This window comes from Pogona vitticeps, chromosome 2 (assembly GCF_051106095.1).
Source record: "Pogona vitticeps strain Pit_001003342236 chromosome 2, PviZW2.1, whole genome shotgun sequence".
In the NCBI taxonomy this organism is placed as follows: domain Eukaryota; kingdom Metazoa; phylum Chordata; class Lepidosauria; order Squamata; family Agamidae; genus Pogona; species Pogona vitticeps.
In genome coordinates, this window is record NC_135784.1 from 12,008,636 (window position 1) to 12,025,204 (window position 16,569).

A 16,569-nucleotide genomic window follows, 5' to 3' on the forward strand; every position below is an offset into this window, starting at 1 on the left:
GCTTAGTTAACGTGTGGCAGATCCCAGTAGGTCTGGGTTTGTCACAATATCAGTGAAGCGATGTGCTCATATGTTTTGTCTCATGCTTTGGCTCTAGATTAAGGCAAGGATGATGTGATTGCTTTGGCTCTGAATCAAGGGCGATGTGACCTTACTGCCGCATGGCGTGCCAATGCTTTAGCAAGATCCTGTGGTGGATCAGGCCCAGTGCCCCTCTTAGTCCCGCTTACTATGTGTCTCCCCTTTGGCCCCACCAGATGCCCCCTGGGGAGCTCATGAGACCTCCCCAGATCCCAGTCTCCTGATGGGAACCCTCTTCCTCCCCGGCATCCGGCCTTTTTGGGTTGACACGAGGCCTTGACAACTTGGTGGCCCCGAACAACGAGCAAGTCTTCCGTGGCTTCCAAGGGCCTTCAGCTCATGCCCTGGCTCTCATTTCATGACCCGTTTCATCTCTTTTCCCCTTTATTTTGGAATTTTAATTTTATTTTGACTCCCTCTCCCTGGGGAGATCATGAATGTCCCCTTCCCTGTCACCCTCCCAAAAAAAGGCTAAAGACCTCCATCTTTTCAGGCAAGCTTTAGACAGTTATGATTCCCTGAACCCCATTTTAGCAGAGAGTTTCAATAGTTTCCATTTTTTCACCTTTTAATTTAAATCATATATTAATTTGTCTTTTAATATTTTAACTTAGTTCTTCCTGATGGCTCCCCTTTCCCCAAGAAGACCAAAGGGTGGATGCTCTTAATTATTCTTAATAATTATTACCCCTCCCCCTTCGTCCTCCTTCGTCTCCCTTCAGGAAACCGTTAAGCGAGGGGGGGGATGGGGGACCATAGAGGTAGGACGGAGGTAGAGAGGACTGGCCTCTCCCAGGGGGACCGGAAGCAGAAGCGAGGCGTCTGCCAGCCTCTCTCTCCCCCCCATCTCTATGGTCTTCCTCCCCGTTTCCCGCCAAAGGACTTGGAAGGAAGTGTTTGTGGTCGGTAGGGGTGTGTGACTGTGTCTTTGTGTGGGTCAGAGGGGATTTCCAGAAAAGCTTGCTCCCCTTGGAGGGAAGGAAGGAAGAAGGACTCTGGTTTCAAACCCCCTTTTTTATTATTCCTCCTCTTGTCGGGGGACGTTTTTCTTGGGGGGGGCAGTTTTCCTTTTTGGCTTTCCTTCCTTCCTGGGGGGGGCGGTGACTGGGTCTCTTCCACCGTTTTGCTTCCATATGCCCTCTTTGTGGGGCAAATGTTGGTCTTGGGGGGGGTAGGACCATTTTTCTCAGAAACCCCTGAGAATACTAACCCTAAGACAAACCGTCAATGAATTTTTGAAATAAATAAATTCATTCCTTCATACCCATGACGTACCTGTTCAATCCAGGCAAGGGCTCTCGGAGCCGGCCGGTTCCCCCGTCCCAGCTGGGAGTGTTTTGGGGGATGGATTGCAAGAAGGTCTCCCTGCACATCAGGAAAGGGGTGGGGGATAAACCTGGGTCACCTTTTCTCCTTCCAGCTTCCACTATTTCAAAATCCGTGAGACGTTATTGTGGCAGCCATCCTGTTTGCCAGAGAACTGGACATGCAACTCAGATGACTGAAGCTGAACTTCAGAGTATTCCTGTTATTTCTGAACCTTTTTTTAAAATGCATTTGGAAGTTGTGGGCTCTTTTCCACGCACTAAGACTGTGTTTTCTCCTTTCCACTTCCAGTGTCCTTTGAGGAGGCGACTCCGTATTGCCCCCAACTCAGAGGGTGGGATCTGCTGGATCAAGACTAGAGATTTCTGTGCGAGGACCTCCTGCTGGAGATTTCTGGGATCAAATTATCTCCAGGTAAGGATCCTGTTCCCTTTGGGCCTAGATTGTGAAGGATGATGGTTGGCTGCCCCACCGAGGATGCCTCAGTCAACAGAAGCGCTCTGAGCATGTGTGTCGGGAGCCCAAAGCTCCTGTGCCACAGTCAAGAACATGACCGTACATTTAAGAAAGCATTTTGTTCTGTTGCTGCACACGACTGAAGAGTTGGGATCCAGAGCATGTTTTGGATTTAACTTTCTTTTTCAAAAATCGATTGAATATAGAACATATTCAATAAAATAGTCTTTCTTATTACTTGCTCCCGACTCCCACCCCACATTCTGTCCCATTGCAGACGTGGGATATGAGACCTTCGCGACACGCCCTTAAAATGTTCACATTTCAATCTGGCTCACGACGTCCGCAAATGTAAGAGCCTCACAGGCTGAGATTAGCTTTGCTACTGATAAATAGCTATGAAAGGTTCTCCCTCCTCACTAAATACATTAATGAGGTGGGAGAGATGGGGATATTATTCCTTTGGCTGCCTGAAGCTTCTTTGTTAATTTTTCCTGTACTGCCATCTGCCCTCTTTCACTGTGTCCAGTTGTCGCCGAAACCCCTTTAGGATTCCTCCAAAATGGATCAGTGGCTATTCTGGCCACCTAACTCGTGGCTTATAAAAGTCTGATAAACCAAATTTTCCTGATCTTCTCTCTCTCTCTCTCTCTCTCTCTCTCTCTCTCTCTCTCTCTCTCTCTCTCTCTCTCTCTCTCTCTCTCTCTCTCTCCCCCTCCCTCCCTCCCTCCCTCTCACTCACTCTCTCTCTCTCTCTCCCTCACACACACACACACACTTCGTTGTACAATGTCATTTCCAAGAAGTGAGCTATGGATCCCCAGAGGATTGGAAAAGGTGTGAAAGTGAGACAGAGAGGTGTGGAGGAGAAGATCTGGCGATGGTGAAGGGAGGTCGGGCCCATCACCCACCCCCCTTTTAACCTTATTCTGGCTAATTGACTGGCTGGCTGCCCCCGTCTCCGTGGGTCCATTGACACCCCTCCTAAATTCAGGTTTTGAACATTCCCGTTCTAATTGACAAAAGTACATGTCTTCCTTCTGGGGAGATCATGGTGTTTGCCCCGTGGCCCTTGCTTCTTGTTTCACCAAACACAGAGCTGACAAAGGCATCCCAATACGATCTTTAGCACATTGCTACCAGTTGATCTCTTCCTGGGGTGGGACAAGGGGTGAATTAGCCTCAAATGCCCCAAATTTTGGCCAAAACACTGCAGGTAGTCTGATGCTTTCCTTAGTTTAGTTCATACAAAACAACAACAATTTATCATTTTCTTATCTTTACTTTTAGTATTTTTCCCTTCCAAGCATAGCCTAAAATTGAGATAATGTAGTTTTGTTGTTGTTGTTGTTGTTGATGATGATGATGATGATGATGATGATGATGATGATGATGATGATGATGATGATGATGATGATAACTTGGGTTGGGGTAAAGGGGATGGGAAGAGGGTTTGGGTTAGGGGGAGAGGTGAAACAAAAATATACTAAAATCCATTGTATTCATATTGCAATATCAAGATTCAAACTCAGCTGTTCTATTTTCTGCCTTCCATATTTTAGTTCACATTTAGATCTATGTTATTCGAGCACTATCAGATGACTAACTATTTTTGGAAAAAGTCCCATCTTTTTGTTGCCTTTTGTAATGGACTGTCCATTGCTTCTGATAGACTGTCCATTTCTGCTGTTTCCTTTATTATTTCCGTAAGATCTTCTTGTTTCGGTACCACCTGACTTTTCCAATTTATAGCGTAAAGAATTTTAGCTGTAGTAACTATATATATATAACTAGACATTTCTTTGCTTTATATTATCTGGTATCATACTCGATAAAATAGTTCTGGGCTTAATGGAAACTTACAAGCAATATTTCTTGTAACACAGTGTGTACTCCTATCCCATATTGTTTCGCTACTCTACAAGTCCGCCACATATGATAGTAGCTTCCCACATGTGTTTCACATTTCCAACAGACATTTGATACATCTGTATACATCTTCGACAATTTTTCAGGAGTCATATGCCATCTATAGAACATCTTATATACAGTGGTGCCTCGCATATATACAGTGCCTTCGCTATAGCGAAACATCGCTGAACGGGACAGGGAAAGCCACTGGAACGCATTAAACATTGTTTAATGCATTCCAATAGGCACCTTTACTCACCGTTCAGCGATGTTTCCTATGGCTGGCAGCCATTTTTGCGCCCTCCTCGAGGGGAGGGCGCGAAAACTCTGCGCGCGGCCATTTCGGGGCTTCCGGTGGCCATTTTGGCCGTCGGACAGCTGATCGTTGGGGCTTCGTTTTGCGAAGATCGGTAAGCGAAACGCTTACCGATCTTCGCAAAGCTAGTTTCACCCTATCTAAAACTCACTGAGCGATCGCATTAGCGATCCCCAAAAAGGGACCGCTATGCGATTTCGTTGTTGTATGGTGCGCTCGTTAAGCGAGGCACCACTGTATGTTCTCTTCAAAGTTAACCGATTTTATATTCTTTTGCCATACTTGTGATATTGATCAATGTCAATATTGTGTCCTATGTTCTGTGCCCACTTAATCATACATTCTTTAACCATCTCATCTTGCATTTTAATTTCTAACAAGTGGTTATACATTCTCTTAATTATTTTATCTTTTGAGCCTAGTAAAGCTTTATCAAATGTCATTTGTTCTAGATAGAAACCCACTATCTTATCTTTACTATATCTGGATTTGAGCTGTGCTCTGGACCACCAGTCTATATATTCTGTGTTTCCAACTCTTTAGACCTTAGCTCACAGTAATTTTTCAATAAATTTTGATATCTTAGGAGCTTGACTTTGGTCATTCGATTGGGTTGAGTAAAGGCCTCTATAGGTGATACCATGCTGGTATTTTTGGTAAATTTGTTGAATAGTTTTTGTCCAGGTTCCTAACAAAGCTCTTCTTATTATATGTGAATGAAATATTTTTGTTGTTTGTCTTTTTTATACCACAGAAAAGCATGCCATCCACTCTGCAGATCATGCCCTTCTAAGCTGAGTAATCTATCATTTATTATCCATTCTTTTATCCAGTCTTATACACAGGATCTATAGTACAAATCCCCAGTCTGGAAGACCAAAATCTGCCCTCTGTTTGGCATCTTGCATTGCTTTAATATTTTACCTTGCCATACAAATCTCATAATTATCTTACTGAGTTCTTGAAAAAAGAAAATTTTCATTTCCGTAGTAGTGTCTGCCTCCTTTAGAAAAGCAAAGCAATTTTGAAGGCTTTTCTACCCCTTGTATTTTATTCAGAAAGGGGGGGGGAGAAATGTTAGGACTTTCACAACCAAAGAAGTGAAGCCATAAGGAACTTGAGCCTCTCCTTCTGCTGGCCTTGATGTAGCTGTGGTGTTCCTCCTTTCTCATGACAGTCGTAGAAACAGCCAAACCCTTGACTGGATCCCCAGGGAGATTTCCTTCTGTTCTGCACTCCTCATGGTATCTTCTCTTTTTTCTCTCCATCAGGTAAGAAACAGGAGAATCAGAATTATATGGATCTACTTCTACCACTGAAAAGAGAGGAGAAACTCACCTGAAGTTACATGAAAGAACTCACATGAAAAAAAGGAATATAAATGCACAGAATGTGGATGGAGCTTCAGCCTTACCAGTAGCTTCAGTAGATGACAAAAAACTCACACGGTAGGAAGATTATAAAAACATGGAATGTAGAAAGAGCTTCCAAGTCAGCAGTCACCTGAGTTCCCATCAACGAAATAACACAGATGAGAAACCCTATAAATGCATGGAATGTGGAAAGAGCTTCAGTCACAGCAGTGCACTGAGTAGACATCAAAGAACTCACACAGAGGAGAAACCTTATAAATGTATGGAATGTGGAAAGAGCTTCAGTCAGAGCAGTAGCCTGAATTGCCATCATCGAACTCACACAGGGGAGAAACCTTATAAATGTATGGAATGTGGAAAGAGCTTCAATCACAGCAGTAACCTGAGATCCCATCAACGAACTCACACAGAGGAGAAACCATTTAAATGCATGGAATGTGGAAAGAGTTTCACTCTAAGCTGTCACCTTAGCTCCCATCAACGAACGCACACTGGGGAGAAACCATTTAAATGTATGGAATGTGAAAAAAGCTTCAGTGACAGGGGATCATATACTAAACATCAAAGAACTCACACAGGGGAGAAACGTTACAAATGCATAGAATGTGGAAAGAGCTTCTGTCACAACAGTCACCTTAGTTCCCATCAACGAACTCACACAGGGGAGCATCCTTATAAATGCATGGAATGTGGAAAGAGGTTCAGTCACAGCAGTAACCTGAATAGACATCAAAGAACTCACACAGGGGAGAAACCATTTAAATGCATGGAATGTGGAAAGAGCTTCAGTCAGAGCTGTCACCTTAGTTCCCATCAACGAACTCACACTGGAGAGAAACCATTTAAATGTATGGAATGTGAAAAAAGCTTCAGTGACAGGGGATCATATACTAGACATCAAAGAACTCACACAGGGGAGAAACTATACAGTGGTGCCTCGCTTAACGAGGATAATGCATTCCAGCAAAATAGCTATACGAAATCCTCATCAAGCGAAATAAAAAAGCCCATTGAAACGCATTGAAAATGCTTCAATGTGTTCCAATGGGCTGAAAACTCACCGTCCAGTGAAGATCCTTGATAAGGCGGCCATTTTCGGTGCCTGTAAAGTGAGGAATCCGTCCCAAAACACAGCCAGGGGCCATTTTCTTCACCCCGTGGCCATTTTGAAACCTGATGATCAGCTGTTTGCTGATTGTCGTAAAGCAAAAATCGGTTCCCAAGGCAGGGAACTGATCATCGTGAGGCAGATTTTCCCATTTTAAACCATCATTTTGCGATTGCTTTTGCGATCGCAAAAACCTAATTGTCAAGTGATTTCCTCATTAAGCGAGGCAATCGTAAAGCAAGGCACCACTGTAAATGTTTTGTTTGTGGAAAGAGCTTTATTGAGAGCAGTAAACTGAGGTTACATCAAAGAAGTCACACTGGGGAGAAACCATATAAATGTATGGAATGTGGGAAGTCCTTCATTAATAGCAGTACCCTGAATTCCCATCAAAGAACTCACACTGGGGAGTAACCATATAAATGTTTTGATTGTGGAATGAGCTTCAGTCAGAGTAGTAGCCTGAGTTGCCATCAACTATCTCACACAGGGCAGAAACTCCATAAATGTATGGAATGTGAAAAAAGCTTCAGTGTATATGGATCATATACTAATCATTTAAGAACTCACATAGGGGAGAAACCGTATAAATATTTGTAATGTGGAAAGAGCTTCAGTGACAGTGGATCATATACTAAACATCAAAGAACTCACACAGGGGAGAAACCATACACATTGAATGTGCAGTGATTCAGCCGGAGCACTGTCCTTAGTTCCCATCAACAAACACACTGGAGAGAAACCGTATGAATTTATGGATTGTGGAAGGAGCTTCAGTCAATGCAATAGCCTTGGTTTACATTAAAAACTCATTTGGGGGAGAAACCATATATGTGTAAGAATGAGAAAGAGGTTCAGTCAGAAGCCATTCAATCAGAAGCTCTTGATCCCCTTTTACAGACAGTAGATTGAGCTAAGATGGTTAGTGCATCGTCTTGTCTGGTGAGGTTAACGTGCTTTCTTCCTGTGATGTCCAATGAGGTGGACAGAGTCCTTGTGCGCTGTCTTGCCACCACCTCCTCTTTCAACCTTTGGCAGGCTTAGCTCATCAAAGCAGCCTTCTTGAGTAAAGTGATCGAGAGGCCCTCCTGGAGGAAACTGTTGCCCTTGATCTGTTCCAGTCAGGCTTTAGGCCGTGGCATGCACCAACAGCATTGGTCGCCCTGCAGAGGACCTCGTGAGGGAGGCCGACGGGCAGTATTTCCTTGTTAGTCCTCCTCAATAGCTCAGCAGCCTTTGATACCGTTGACCACGGTGTCCTGCTGGGGCGGCTCTCCGAGTTGGGGATCAGTGGCCTCGCTTTGGTGTGACTCTGTTCCTTCATGGAGAACCGTCTCCAGAGAGTGCAGCTTGGTGAGGTGACTTTCACCCTCTGGATCCCCAATTGCGGGGTTCCTCGGGGTCGATCATTTTGCCAAAGCTATTTAAAATCTATCTGAGGGGTGGTGGGTGAGGTCAACCGGAGTTGTGGGCCCCAGTGCAATCAGCACACTGATGACCTTTACCGCTCCTTTTTTCCAACTGATGTGGATGCTATTCTTTTTTAAAAAACATATTTTATTTTTTAAATTTTTTTATTATTTTAAACTACTAGGAATAGGGTAGGGAATACAAAAGTTAAAAGGAAGTGGAAGGGTTGGGAAAAAGATTTTAAGGATAGGAGAACACAGAATATACAATCATCCAATCTATTCATATTCAGTATACAAGTATCCAATCTAAACCAAAAGCAAAGTGTGCTGCTTATATACCGCCCCATAGCGCTTCAAGCACTCTCTGGGTGGTTTACAAGTTAATTATGCAGGCTACACATTGCCCGCCCCAGCAAGCTGAATACTCATTTTACCAACATTGGAAGGATAGAAGGCTGAGTCAACCTTGAGCCGGCTACCTGGGATTTGAACCCCAGGTTGTGAAAACAGTTTTAGCTGCAGTACAGCGGTTTAACCACTGTGCAATAAAAACAACTTTCTACATTGTTTTTTAACTATTTAATACCCTCTAGCTATCAACTTACATTTATGTTTTAGTTTGAATCTAAGTTACTCCAACACTATCAGGAGATCGAGACCATTTGTGAAACACATCCCCTCTTTCAATTTCCTTCTGTCTTGGACATACATTCAGCACACCTGAAAAAGTATCCATTTCTGTCACTTCCCATATTTTCTCAGTATGCTTCTCCTGTTTCCGTGGCTCTGTTTTCCAGTTTTTGCAAGAGAAGGATGAGTCCAGGACAGTAATCCAATTTTTAACATCACATTTTCTGACTGTTGTAGCTAAATAGCTCACTGGGTAATTCTTTATCCCATCTATGTTACCTGGCATCACACTCAATAAAAGCAGTTCTGAAGTTAGTACAGTTTCATTTAACTGTTGTTTAACATCTGATGACTTCTCTTTCATCAAATCTTCCATCTGGCTGAGATGCTCATTTACCTGCTGAAATCCTGTTATTATTATCATTTGCATGGTAACCTGCCATTCTTTATGTTTATGATGTGGATGCTATTCTGACCCTTGAACCTTTGAACGCTGCTTGGAGAATGTCCTGGGGTGGAAGAGGGCAAATGGACTGAAGTTGAATCCAGACAATACAGAAATCTTGTGAATGAACGGCTGTGGCATCAGTAGGTTGGGAAACTCCCTCTCCTTCGGGGGAGTGACTCTTCCCACGAATAGTGAGGTTCGCAGCTTGGGCATCTGCCTGGACCCGGATCTCACCATGGAAACCCAGGTGGCATCTGTGGTCCGGGCAGCCCATTGCCATCTTTGGAGGATTACTCAGCTGTGTATCTAGACATGGGGCACTCAACGCTGATTCATACACTCATAATCTCAAGAATAGTCTGTCGTTTCATGAAATGAGAAAGCTGATTATGCCATCACAAGTAATTAGGATAGCAAATAGTTTTAGAGAAGTTAAAGAAGTGAGCTACGCACACAAGGATGTCTGCCAGCTGTGCTCCTTGTAATATCAATCTGTAACATGCCTCTTTAAGGGTTAACACTGAAAGAACCTCATGTGTTTCCTTTGATTAATTAGGCTTATAAAATCTAGCCTGTTTTACCCTCTTTCACGCCCTGTATCTTGATGGTGCGAAGCTACGGAGCGAGGCAGAGGTGTTTACCTGTCGGCATTACCTTAACTGCCGTTGCTTACTCTGTTCAATTACTTTGGCATGTAATATACTTTTAGTGTTATGTTTATTTCTTTGGGACTTCCATTTACCCTTCCCTAAGAGATTTAGATAAAATATATTTGAACCACTTATCTCAGTGTCTGGCATCCTCATTATTTTTCCCGACTTGAAGTGCTACACCCCAAGGAGGACTCTGTTTTATTACTTTAGCAAGTTCACAGATGGTTGACAGTATACAGATTATTGACAGTTCAGATAGGACAGTGGTTACTTAATGCCATTAGGACTAGCCCAAGAAAGGCTTTGACGTTAGCTCCCTATCGCTATGAGAAAGAGGAAGAATGGGTTGTGGCCATGCCTCCTCTCAGAAGCAGCTGTGATGAGATGTGTTTTTATGGGTAAGCCTGTCTCAATAGAATCCATTTTAAATTAGGATTTCTGTGTAGTTTCTGAGATGAGCCACCGTGGCTATCTCTTATCTAGTTGCTAAGGAGAAACATTCCTGGTAGCCAAAGCATTTCTGTAGCTCTCGTGGGAATATGGGGCGTGACCTGTCCAGAAGTTTCTGGCCCTTGGGAACTCTGGGAAGAAGAAGCGATGGGGGAGAGAAAGTAGTGTGTGTTCCATCATGGATTACAAATAGTTTCCTCTGCCATGGACTGAGGGGAAACACCTGGATTGCATCTACAACAGCTTGTGAACCCAGGACACGTGAGATGGACTATGTTACCCTTTATATTAGTTAGCATAGTTTCATTTCTTTATTTTTCTAGCTGGAGTGGGGGAGGAATTATCTGTGCCTTGTATTGAAAATGTACCAACTAAACATTTGGTTTCTTTACTTTAACAACCTTTATTAATAAAACAGTAATGATTGATTTCTATCTAGAAGCATTGTTTCTTGTTCAGACTAGCTGAGGAATGTTAATTGGCCTTATATGTTCGCTACCAAAGATTTCTAGAGCCCAGATTAATCTGAGTATATCTCATGGTTATGTCTGTGTTGGCTATTTGGCTTACTAAAGGAGTGTGGCTTTTGGAAAAGAAGGAATAGACAAGACCTGGCTGAGATCCCCTGGGCTCTACTCAGCAGTATTGTGGTTTGTCTGTCTTTCGGATCCATCCCATTCTCCGGAACCCCTTGGAGATATGGGCGGTGTTTTCGCATGGAGGCAGCGTGGGACGGAACACGTGCTTTAGTGTGATTTATGGATTTATGGTGCTTGCTTTGTAAGTGAAGCTGCAGGCATTCTTCCGGAAGCCTTGGCTGAGGGAGTGTGTGCATGCTGACAGGCTGTAAATTAGCCAAATTGCTTTTCTCTTTCCAGCTAAGGATCTTCTTAAAGTCTTAGCTGCAGTGAGGTCTGATAAGAAACAGCGCTTAGATTTTAACAGACATTAAAATCTGTTTAATTTGGCTATGAGTGGGCATTTTCAGGCAAGGTAGCGATTGCCTCTTTTGAAGCTCCAGGTAGGGATGTTTTATGGCTTGCCCTCACCCTACAGTTTAGGCTGCAGGAGTGGGGAGAGGATTTTTCCTTTTGGAATTGATTGGCGTCGGCGTTGAATGAGGCTTGTATGGAAGGAGACGACTTTTTGCAGTTGCCTAGTCAGTGGTTTGTGACTCAGAGAACAGTTAAGATTGGAGGGACATCTGCTGGTCAGCCTGGCATTACAATGAAGAAGGCTTTAAACCAGGAAATTTTGGAGGCTGTTGAGCACAGTGTTTTGACTCGGAGCAGACCTAAGCAAAGGGTCAGTTACAGTTCTCCACATCTACGAAGGGGATTGCAAAAGGGCAATTTGATGGCTGAGTTACCACCTGAGGGAGAGGAGCTTGCCTCTGATTCAGATCAGGCTGAGGACATGGAGGATACCAGCACAAGGGAAGTGCCAGACAGGGGAAGGCCTTATGAAACAGCAGGAGCAGCAGCAGCAGGTGCTGCAGGGCAAGACCCCAATCAGAGTTTGTCAGCAGTGGACAAGTTAACCCTGATGTTTACTGATTTTGTTGCATGTCACTCTCAATCTATTCGTAATCAGGACCTGTCTGAGAGATTACTAAAGGAGTACAGATGAAGATTGCAAATTTAGAGGCTGAAAGGAAGGAAAAGGAAGCTTTTAAAAAATCCATAGCTAGTGTTGACAGAAGTAACCTGCCTTATTACCACGATGGCCAAGATGTCTTAGCATTTTTGGAGCTATTCGAAAGATCGTGCAGAGACCTTAATATTCCTGAGGACTGGTATGTAAGGCTAATATGTACCCAGTGCAGTGGTCAGCTTGCCAACATTGTAGCTAAATTACCTGATGAAAGAGTGGAGTGGCGTGTTTTTAAAGAGGCAGTGAAGAAAAAATATGGTTTTACTCCTGAGATACTTCGTCAGAACTTTAGAAAATTAAAAAAACAACCTAATGAGTGTTATTCTGCATTGGCTGATCGATTAGAGCAACTAAGAGATCAATGGTTGGACTCATTAGGCGTTAGAACCTTCAAAGATTTAAGAACAGTGATGTACATGGAGCATTTTCTTAGTTTGGTACCTACAGAGATAAGGAGTACTTTGTTGGAGAAAGACTTCAAAGACCTGCAGGCCCTGGCCTTAAGAACTGACGAGATTCTTTCCTTTAGGAAGCCTGAACCAGCTGTTAGAGCAAAGACTGCTCCAGTGGTCCCTAAGAGACAAAGTCAGCCTGAAGTTAGAAAGTCTTTTTCCCAAGACCCCAGACAAAGTTCATTTGAACTACGAAGGAGCCTAGCTCCTAGCCAGAGTAAAACACCTCTTAAATGCTATGAGTGTGGTGGCTCACATCTGCGACGTGATTGCCCAAGGTTGAATGTGTCAGCTAACCAAGATAAGGAGCCAGTTAGAAAAACTCCTGTCCCAACTCCACGCAGATCTAAAGCAGGCACTCCCAAGATGGTGTCTGTAAGTTCTGTGCCAGCGGGAACTCATCAAGTGCCAGCTGCCAGTAATGCAGTTTCTGTGCCTCACCAGTCAAGCATTGTGCCTTCACAGAGTCAGGAAGGAGTTAACTTAATTGTAACCCCTTCGCAAGCCAGTGGAATGCAGACAGCAGTAAACCAATATGTGCCTAGAATTTTGGACTTACAAATTGCTTCAATTTCCTCAGAAATTGTAAAAGAGACTGCATCAGGAGAGAGGTTTTCTGTTATGGACCCTGAATGCATAGTGCCAGATGCACAGATGGACTGGGCGACCCGCTCGTTCACTGAGGTAGTTTTCCTGCACACACCAACAGGCGATATGACTTTGAGCGCTTTTCGTGACTCGGGTGCCGACATTTCTTCGATAAGCCGACAGTTTCTAGACCCCACTTTGATTCTGAACAATCTGAAGTGTCCAATAAAAACTTATGGGTCCATAGAGACTGAGCAGAAGTTCGTTTCTTTGGCATATGTAAAAATTACCTACAAGTCCTGGTCAGGTGCAAAACATATCCTAACCCATGAGGGAAAACCTGATTTTCTGCTTGGAAATGATCTTGCCTTTTTGGATCACATGCAAAGTCAAAATGCAGCTTCGATACAGGTAGTCACCCGTTCTCAAAGTAGGGAGATGCATGGTCCTGAACTGGAGCAGGAATGCACTGAGGATAACTCAGATGGAGACCTTACCCAACAGCAGCCTCTTGTGACCGAACCTGATAATGCAGCTAAAACTGAAACTACAATAGAGGAGGTGATACCAAAGGGATCAGAGGACTTTAGACTGAAGCAACTTAATGATCCCTCGCTAGCTTCATTGAGGTCACAAGCAGACAACTATGCTGAACGTCCTGCACAGCAGCAAGTTAGCTTTTTATGGAGTGAAAATGGACTGTTGTATCGAGAGTACTACCCCAAGTCCAATATGGATGCCCAACCTATTCAACAGTTAGTGGTGCCTTCTGAGTATAGACTAAGAATTCTAGAAGTTTCTGGCCCTTGGGAACTCTGGGAAGAAGAAGCGATGGGGGAGAGAAAGTAGTGTGTGTTCCATCATGGATTATAAATAGTTTCCTCTGCCATGGACTGAGGGGAAACACCTGGATTGCATCTACAACAGCTTGTGAACCCAGGACACGTGAGATGGACTATGTTACCCTTTATATTAGTTAGCATAGTTTCATTTCTTTATTTTTCTAGCTGGAGTGGGGGAGGAATTATCTGTGCCTTGTATTGAAAATGTACCAACTAAACATTTGGTTTCTTTACTTTAACAACCTTTATTAATAAAACAGTAATGATTGATTTCTATCTAGAAGCATTGTTTCTTGTTCAGACTAGCTGAGGAATGTTAATTGGCCTTATATGTTCGCTACCAAAGATTTCTAGAGCCCAGATTAATCTGAGTATATCTCATGGTTATGTCTGTGTTGGCTATTTGGCTTACTAAAGGAGTGTGGCTTTTGGAAAAGAAGGAATAGACAAGACCTGGCTGAGATCCCCTGGGCTCTACTCAGCAGTATTGTGGTTTGTCTGTCTTTCAGATCCATCCCATTCTCCGGAACCCCACGAACGTCTCCTTGGAGATATGGGCGGTGTTTTCGCAGTGACATCACCCAGGAGAGTGTTCTCTGCACTCAAGAATCAGCAAACAGCTTAGCAACTTTGGGGAGAAGCGTTCCCCCCACAATAGACTACTGCAGTGCTCTCTACATGGGGCTACCGTTTAGGCTGATGTAGAGACTTCAACTGGTCCAAAATTTGGTGGCTACCAGTTCGTTTCTGCATCAACTTGAAGGTTATGATAACATTCAAGCCTCTCAATGGTTTAGGACCTTGGTATCTAAGAGAATGCCTGCTCTCAGCCAGATCTGTCCAGAACGCCTGCTTATTTATTTATTACATTTTTACCCCACCCCTCTAGACAATGTCTGCTCTCAGCCAGATCTGTCGGCTTCCTTTTTGCCATTCTTTTCATCATCCTTTTACCACCTTCACTGCTAGATGGTGCAGGGCATAAATCCAATCAATCAAGCAAGCAATAAATTGACCAGACAGAAACAATAAATATCAAAAAGAGAAAAAAGAAATTAAGCTGACTCTGGGGACCACAAAAGTAGTCCAGTTTATTGGCAGAGGCAGGGCTGTGGGCAAGGAAGAGACCCCGCCCCTCCTCTGTAGGAGAGCTCATCGAGTGTTGGAAAAGGATCATCCCTCTTGTCTTCTTTGCTCAAGGCTGAAATGTGCCCAATTCTTTTCAAGTGAAGTCAACTGAATACCAAGAATTGGAAGGACAGGATATGCTTTTTTTTTGGGGGGGAGGAAGGAGTTAGAGAGGTCCAGATGTGGGACCTTTTACCATTCCACCCTTCCACATCACCCCTTTGAGGTGCAGGAGACTTGTGCCCCCTTTTCCCCAGGACCACTTCAGGGTATTTGTTAACCTCAGGAACTCCCCACCACTTGACATTCCTACTGAAGACACTGGTAGCCCCTGGCCCAGACCAGCCCCCTCCTCTTCCTTCCCTTCTGCCTCTCAGCAGCAAAAGCCCAGCTTGATGGGGGTGTTTTGAGACTGGCCGTTGAAGGGACTTTTTTGAATAAAAGGACGGCTTTTGCATTTCTCTTCTTTTAAATCTGTATTTCATATGGTTTTCACCAAACATTTTTATATTATGTTCATTTAATTCTTCTGTAATATTGGAGTGATGTTCTGTTTTTAGCTTTTAATGTTGTGTTTCTAAGGATGGAAGATGTTAAATAAGTGAGATCTCCCCTTGTGAAGCCAGAGATTGGGAGTTTAATTCCTCCCCTGTGCCTCTTTGAGAAGGCTGGACTTCATGACCGAACTCCGGGAGGCTGTGGAAGGCAGGTGGGCCTGGCGTGTTCTGGTCCCTGGGGTCACAAAGAGTAGGGGTCATGACTTAACGACTAAACAACAATAAGTAAAACCCTGCCCCGCCCTTGTGCAGCATCCAAAAGATGACATGACTGTATTTGAATAAATGTAGATTATTGAACTAAGCCCTAATGCACTTTCTTTTGGCTATGCTCTTCCTTCCTTCCTTCCCACCCACCCCACCCCGGCTCGCTTTTCATTGCACCCTGAAAGCATCCAGGGGCTTCTCTGTTCAACCATAAGGAAAGAGCAGCAAGACGGAAATCTTTTGAGGTTGCACGCGAAGGGGGAAGGAAAACAAGGAAGGGAGCAAGCTAGAAGCAGGCCTTGCTAGGCACTGTCGCACTCTCTGCTTTTAATCCTTACAGCTCTTCTAAAAAAATTGAAAACCTTATTTTTGGGGAAAAAATAGCTTTATCAGAATCAATTGAAAAGGATTAAGGTTGGGTAAAGAGGAATTGCACGCAAATGCAGCAACTTCAGGGCCTGGCTTGTGGACACAATACAGATTTTAGTCCACCTGGTAATACTTAGCACCCTTTCCGGGGATTTTACAACATTGCCTCCCAGATAAGCTCGGTACTCAACTTACCAACCTTGGAAGGACGGACGGCTTAGTCAACCTTGGGCAGGTTCCCTGAGTCTTTCAAGAACAAACTCAGGTCATGAGTAGAGTCTTCACAGCAGTACTGCAGTTCAACCATAAGGTGCAACATAGCCATCCTTTAAACTGCCTAAGGAGGTAGCCGTGCACCTGAATCTATACACCTCCCCCTTTCATCAGTCATTATTGTCCCCTCAGGAATCTTCCCTATCAACATTCAAAACCGAAGCATGAAATCCCAAGGTTCCTCCTGCTGAGATGGAACTTGTAGTTCAAAACCCATCATGCTTCCACCCCAGTTCTTCCAACAGGCAAATCTCTACAATAAAAGACAAAAGATACAGTGGACCCTCGACCACCTTCCAGGGAGTAGACTGGGCCTACCGGGGGAAGCCCTCCCCT

The 16,569-nt window shown here is 43.9% G+C and overlaps 1 protein-coding gene across 2 annotated transcripts in view; it reads left to right on the forward strand.

The window, feature by feature from the left end:
* LOC110070877 (uncharacterized) overlaps positions 1-16,569 on the forward strand; it is a 65,308-nt gene that overhangs the window by 28,277 nt on the left and 20,462 nt on the right. For both annotated transcript variants that reach the window (XM_078387858.1, XM_078387857.1), the window contains exon 3: positions 1,699-1,821. The gene's annotated coding sequence lies outside the window, so the exon portion shown is untranslated. The remainder of the gene's footprint in view (positions 1-1,698; positions 1,822-16,569) is intronic.